Source organism: Chlorocebus sabaeus, chromosome 24 (assembly GCF_047675955.1).
Source record: "Chlorocebus sabaeus isolate Y175 chromosome 24, mChlSab1.0.hap1, whole genome shotgun sequence".
Taxonomy (NCBI): Eukaryota; Metazoa; Chordata; class Mammalia; order Primates; family Cercopithecidae; genus Chlorocebus; species Chlorocebus sabaeus.
In genome coordinates, this window is record NC_132927.1 from 67566479 (window position 1) to 67572478 (window position 6000).

The 6000-nt window shown below is 51.3% G+C and overlaps 1 protein-coding gene across 1 annotated transcript in view; it reads right to left on the bottom strand.

The window, feature by feature from the left end:
* GPR68 (G protein-coupled receptor 68) overlaps window positions 1–5771 on the bottom strand; it is a 28201-nt gene extending 22430 nt beyond the window's left edge. The window contains exon 1 of the mRNA XM_007987594.3: window positions 5678–5771. The gene's annotated coding sequence lies outside the window, so the exon portion shown is untranslated. The remainder of the gene's footprint in view (window positions 1–5677) is intronic.
* Between the last annotated feature and the right edge of the window lie 229 nt (window positions 5772–6000).

Consider the following 6000-nt stretch of genomic DNA (forward strand, 5'->3'; position numbering starts at 1 on the left):
CCTTGGTTCTCTGCTTAGGGAGAACGGACCCAGTCCTGGCTCCTCCACTTATTGGCTACGTGACCATAAACAAGTGACATTCACTCTGTGCCTTAGTTTCCTGATACGTAAAATGGGAATAATAATAGTACTGGACCAGGCACAATGGCTCATGCTTATAATTCCAGCACATTGGGAGGCCGAGGTGGGCAGATCACTTGAGGCCAGGAGTTCAAGACCAGCCTGGCCAACATGGTGAAACGCTGTCTCTACTAAAAAATAAAAAACTTAGCCAGGCGTGGTGGTGCCCACTTGTAATCCCAGCTACTCGGGAGGCTGAGGCAGGACAATCGCTGAACCCAGGAGGTGGAGGTTGCAGTGAGCCAAGATCGTGCCACTGCACTCCAGCCTGGGCAACAGCAAGACTCTGTCTCAAAAAACAAAAACAAAACAAAACAACAAAAAAATAGTACTGCACAGGCTTGTTGTATTGACTGAGTAAGTATAAAACTCTTAGAACTATGCCTGCCCCTAGTAATGCTCAGTTAATAAATGTTAAGCCATCCCTTCTTCCACTGATGCCCATGGAAGGCTTATGTGTTCCAATCTCATTTAAGGATGTAGGCTTCTTTGTGGCAGTGAGCTGGGTAAATGGTGATTACTTTTCTTTGATTTGCTACGTAAGATTTGCCTCCTGTGGGGTTCATATGACTTGGTGTGTGGATGCTGGGGGAGGACAGGGATGGATTTGAGTGGTATATGGCACACAGAAACTTTTCCAGCCTTAACTGCCTGGGACCCTCTGAAGAAAACCATTGGCAGCTCTCCCTTCAGCCCTCTTGGATCATGGCTTAGGTTCCTATAATGGGGTGTGGATGGTGTGGGAGGGTGAGAAAGGGCTGAAATGAGAGAGTACTGGCAGAGAATTTGTAGCCTATACAGGGGCCTTACCTAGAAAACCTTGGAGAAAATTCTCCTCCTGATCTGGGCTTCAGGTCTTCTTGGCCTGTTCCAGGCATCTTGAGGGCAATAACGGTGCCAGAGAGGCAGTGTAGCCTACAGGCCAGGGAGGTGCATCCTGGAGCCCCACTGCCTAGGTTCAAATCCCAGCTCTGCCACATGCCAAGTTATTTAACCCCTGTTCTTCATCTGTAAAATGACAATGATGGCACCTAACTCAGAGAGTGTTGTGTAATGTGCCCGGAGCAGTAAATGTCAGCTACTAGGAATATTCCACCAGCCAGCGTGTCCTGTGACTACAAGGAACAGCTCCTACTGTGGTAGGCAGAACAACAGCCCTCAAAGATGACTGTGGCCTTGGCTGGACACGGGGGCTCACACCTGTAATCCCAGCACTTCGGGAGGCCGAGATGTGTGGATCACTTGAGGTCAGGAGTTCGAGACCAGCCTGGCCAACATGACAAAATCCTGTCTCTACTAAAAAAAAAAAAAAAAAAAATTAGCTGGGTGTGGTGGTGCATGCCTGTAGTCCCAGCTACGTGGGAGGCTGAGGCATGAGAATCACTTGAACCTGGGAGGTGGAGGTTGCAGTGAGCCGAGATCGTGCCATTGTACTCCAGCCTGGGCAATAGAGCAAGACTCTGTTAAAAAAAAAAAAAAAAAGATGACTGTGTTCTAATCCCTGGTACCTGTGAACATGTTACCTTACACATTAAATGGACTTTGCAAATGTGATAATTAGAGATTTTGAGATAGGGAGATGATCCTGGGTTATCAAAGTGGACCCAGTGTCATCACAAGGGTGGAAGAGGGAGGCAGAAGAGAGAATTTGAGTGATGTAGAGAGGGGAGGGCTCCACCATCCATTGTCAGCTTTGAAGATGGGAGAGACCACAAGCCAAGAAATGCAGGCAGGCCTGAGACGATGAAAAAGACAAGGAAATGGAGTCTCCCCTGGACCTCCACAAAGGACCTGGCTGCCCCTGCCAACACCTTAGTTTTAGCCCTGTGAGACCCTATTCTGTCCTCTAGAATTCTAAAATAATGAATGTATGTTGTTTTAAGATACTAAGTCAGTTGGTGGTAATTTGTTCCACAGCAACAGGAAACTAATATAGCTGTTGAGACCCAACACAGTTGGTACTTGGAGGCTGGACCACGTGGAACCACTCCACAGTGTTTCCTGAGCACCTGTGGTTTAAGTGTCACCCACAGCCCCTGACCTCTGGAGGGGAACACACCAGACTATGGAACTGAATGCGCCCTAGGTATGCATATCACCAGCGATGTAATATTGTGGGGCAAGAGGGCTAAGGGTGGATCCGTTGGTTTAAAAAGGCCTCTGGAGAAGCCAGACCCCGGACCCCTGGCAGGGCCTTGAAAGATGGAGGGTTTGGATAAGGACAGGGAGGAGGGCAGGGAGAAGAAAGGCATAATTGGAAGGGGCCAGCAGGATCCAAGTCAGGGAGGCTCACTCAGTTATTCATTCATTATTCATTCATCAGCTCATTTAACACCTGTGCTCCAGGCTATGGGGCCAGGGTGAGACGGGTGCCAGGACAGTGAGGTGAACAAGGAACAAGGTAAACCTAGTGATTGTTTTTTTTTTTTTTTTTGAGATGGAGTTTTGCTCTTGTTGCCCAGACTGGAGTGCAACAGCACTATCTTGGCTCACCGCAACCTCTGCCTCCCGGGTTCAAGCAATTCTCCTGCCTCAGCCTCCGGAGTAGCTGGATTACAAGCATGCACCACCATGCCCAGCTAATTTTGTAGTTTTAGTAGAGACAGGGTTTCACCATGTTGGTCAGGCTGGTCTGGAACTCCTGACCTCAGGTGATCTGCCCACCTCAGCCTCCCAAAGTGCTGGGATTATAGCCATGAGCCACTGTGCCCGGCTCTAGTGGTTGTTCTTATGAAATTTATACTCAGGAGTGGAAGACAATATGCCATTGCAATGAAACATGGCAAGCATTACCATGTAGGAGAGGTTTAGCTTGTGAAGGGACACATCAGGGTGGACTTCCTGGAAGAAGTAGCCCTTTAGTTGATAACAAGATTAACTGAAGGTTTGTTTTATATCACTCCAGGCACTGCCGGGCTCTCTGCACTTAGTGGGTGCTGACTGAAGGAGTCAGTGACTATTTTTGTTATTTACATCAGAGCCTTTTTTTTTTTTTTTTTTTTTTTTTTTGAGACAGAGTCTCGCTCTGTCACCCAGGCTGGAGTGCAGTGGCATGATCTCCACTCACTGCAAGCTCTGCCACCTCCTGGGTTCATGCCATTCTCCTGCCTCAGCCTCCCTAGAAGCTGGGACTACAGGCGCCCACCACCACGCCCGGCTAATTTTTTTGTATTTTTAGTAGAGACGGGGTTTCACCATGTTCGCCAGGATGGTCTCGATCTGACCTCATGATCCGCCCGCCTCGGCCTCCCAAAGTGCTGAGGTTACAGGCGTGAGCCACCACGCCAGGCCGGTTTTTTTTTTTTTTTTTTTTTTTTGAGACGGAGTTTTGCTCTGTCACCCAGGCTGGAGTGCAGTGATGTGATCTCTGCTCACTACAACCTCCACCTCCTGGGTTCAAGCAATTCTCCTGCCTCACCTCCCCAGTAGCTGGGATTACAGATGTGCGCCACCATGCCTGGCTAACTTTTGTATTTTTAGTAGAGATGGGGTTTCACCATGTTTGGCCAGGCTGTTCTCGAACTCCTGACCTCAAGTGATCCCTGCGCCTTGGTCTCCCAAAGTGGGAGTAATCTCAAAGCTGGGATTACAGGTGTGAGCCACCATGCCCGACCCCAGTCCTTTCTGAATCTGTCTACTACACTAAGGAGGAAGCCTCATGTCGGTGCTAGTATGTCTTTAACACCACTCTCATTCTTGCTCATCTCCTTTTTTAGTCTAGAGAGCAGGCTTCAGGTATGTTCACAGGTGCTAAAGTTTAATAACTGCTGCCTAGTTCCTTGCTTTTATTTGTTTTATTTGCCAAGTCCCTTGCTTTTATTTGTTTAATTACCTTCCTTTTGTGGGAAGGGGTACTGACTTTTCTATTTCTGGAAGTAGACTACAATTTCCTTTTTAAAAATAATGTATTTGTGTAATAGAACCAAGAGTGGGATTTTCCCCCTTGTCCTGGAATTGACCACTGGGTCCAGGTCCTCTTTCGTGGTGGGGCCTGACTCTACTCCCTAATCAGGACTTCCACCAACAGCAGACCCCACCACCTCGCAGCCTCCACCCCGCAACACACAGTCAGCACCGGGGCGGGGTGAGTAGGAACTGGGGTTAGAGGGAGAACACTTGGAGGCTCCGAGAGTCTCTGAGAGCTGGAAATGGGGCTACTTGGTTTAGAAGGTGGGTTACTATCTGCTCTCTCTCCTCAGTCAGGAGCCCCAGGGCTCAATCGGAGGTCACAGAATTTGTACCACAGGGGCCTGGAAATGATGAACTCTGCCCAGGAAGTTGAGCAGCACAGATGGAATCTGAAAATAGTGATGGTAAGACATAAGTTTCGAGTTTCCGTTTTTTGAGTAGAGGTCCCGCGGTAATCCAGCTCCCATGGTAAAATATTCAAATGAAAACATTATGTATATAGTACACATGGAGGGCGCTGAGGTTTTTTGAAACTGATTAGAAGGGAAAACCAGAATGAACACAGCAAGAACAACATTCTGATAACAGCTGTGATTGGAGGATAATGGGCAGGGAGGAGCCACACCTCGGGTGCCAAAGTAAAAAGCTCCTGGTCTGGAGGGCAGGAAGTCAGGGAAGCCTTCCTGGAAGAGGTGATTCTGGACTGAAACCCAAAAGCGACTAAGAGGGTATCCTAGGACTTCTCTCAGTGACTGGTGTGTATGATGCTGTGGATACAGAAGGGGTCCTTGAATGTTGATGGTGGGGGCTTCGGGCCTTCTCATTGGTCCAGGGGTGTATTGCTGGGGGCCACTTAGTTTGATTCTGATCATCTTGGGCAAGAAGGAGAAGCAGTGCAGACCTCCCACCGGTCACTCTGAATTACAGTGTTTCCCATGTAGAGTGTGAGTTGCATGGGCTGTGAGCAGCTCCCTCCAACTCAGGCCAAAGCCCAGCAGAGTGCCCGTTTTGCTGAATAAATGAATGCGGGAATAGATGGAAGGACAAAACGAGGCAGTTAAACAAAATACTGTGTGAGAAGTATCTGGCACCAGGCGGACATTCAGTAAATATTAGTGTGCCCCTCCCTCTTCCTCTCGCCTCTCTCCTCTCTCTGGGCCAGGGTGGAAGAGCATTTCCCCGGCTTTAAGGGAATGCCACGGAGCTCAGACCTCCAGCCTGGGCCCGGGTCCTTGGACTCCTCCCACAGTGCTTCTTTCGGTGCCTCAGCTGCAGCTATGAAAGGTCATGTCCTCAGTGGGTCTGGACAGTGCTGGACTTTTGAGATGTGCCCCCACCCCAGGAGCCCTGGGCAAAGGAGCCCCTCTGGCCTGGCGTCCCCCCAAACACCACTCCATGACACCCTCAAGGTGGGAAGTCCCTGGGCCTCAAGAGCCCCATCCATTTGTATCCTTTCCTAGCACAGAGACCTACCCCAGTCCTTCTCCTGCTCCACTTCCCCCAAACGCCTTTATTCCACAGATCGGATTTGAATCTTCCGCCCCGGTAGCTGGCGGGGAGCCGCCCTCGCTGAAGGTCAGCCGTTCCCCAGTGCGACCCCGCGCTGCCGCCGCTGTCAGCCCTCGCCCCCGCCGCCCGGCGCACTCACCTCTGTCGGGTCCTGGGTGCAGGAAGCGCGGCCGCGGCTCAGCTGGGCCCGCGGGAGGGAGTGGCAGCGGGGACGGCGCCTGCGGGGCGTGGCGGGACCGGCGCGGCGCTCGCCGTGCGGGGTCCTCGAGCGGGAGGCGGAGGCTCCGCTGCCCACCCGACCACGGGGACAGAGTCCAGGCCTCGCCGGACACCAGGGCACCTGCACCCCCCACCGGCCTGGGGAGGGTGCGGCTCCCAGGACAGCTCCTAGGGTAGCTCCCTCCCCCAGCGGCTCGAGGGGCCCAGGTTTCCCTCCCTGCGGCCAGGCTGGCTGGGTCCCTG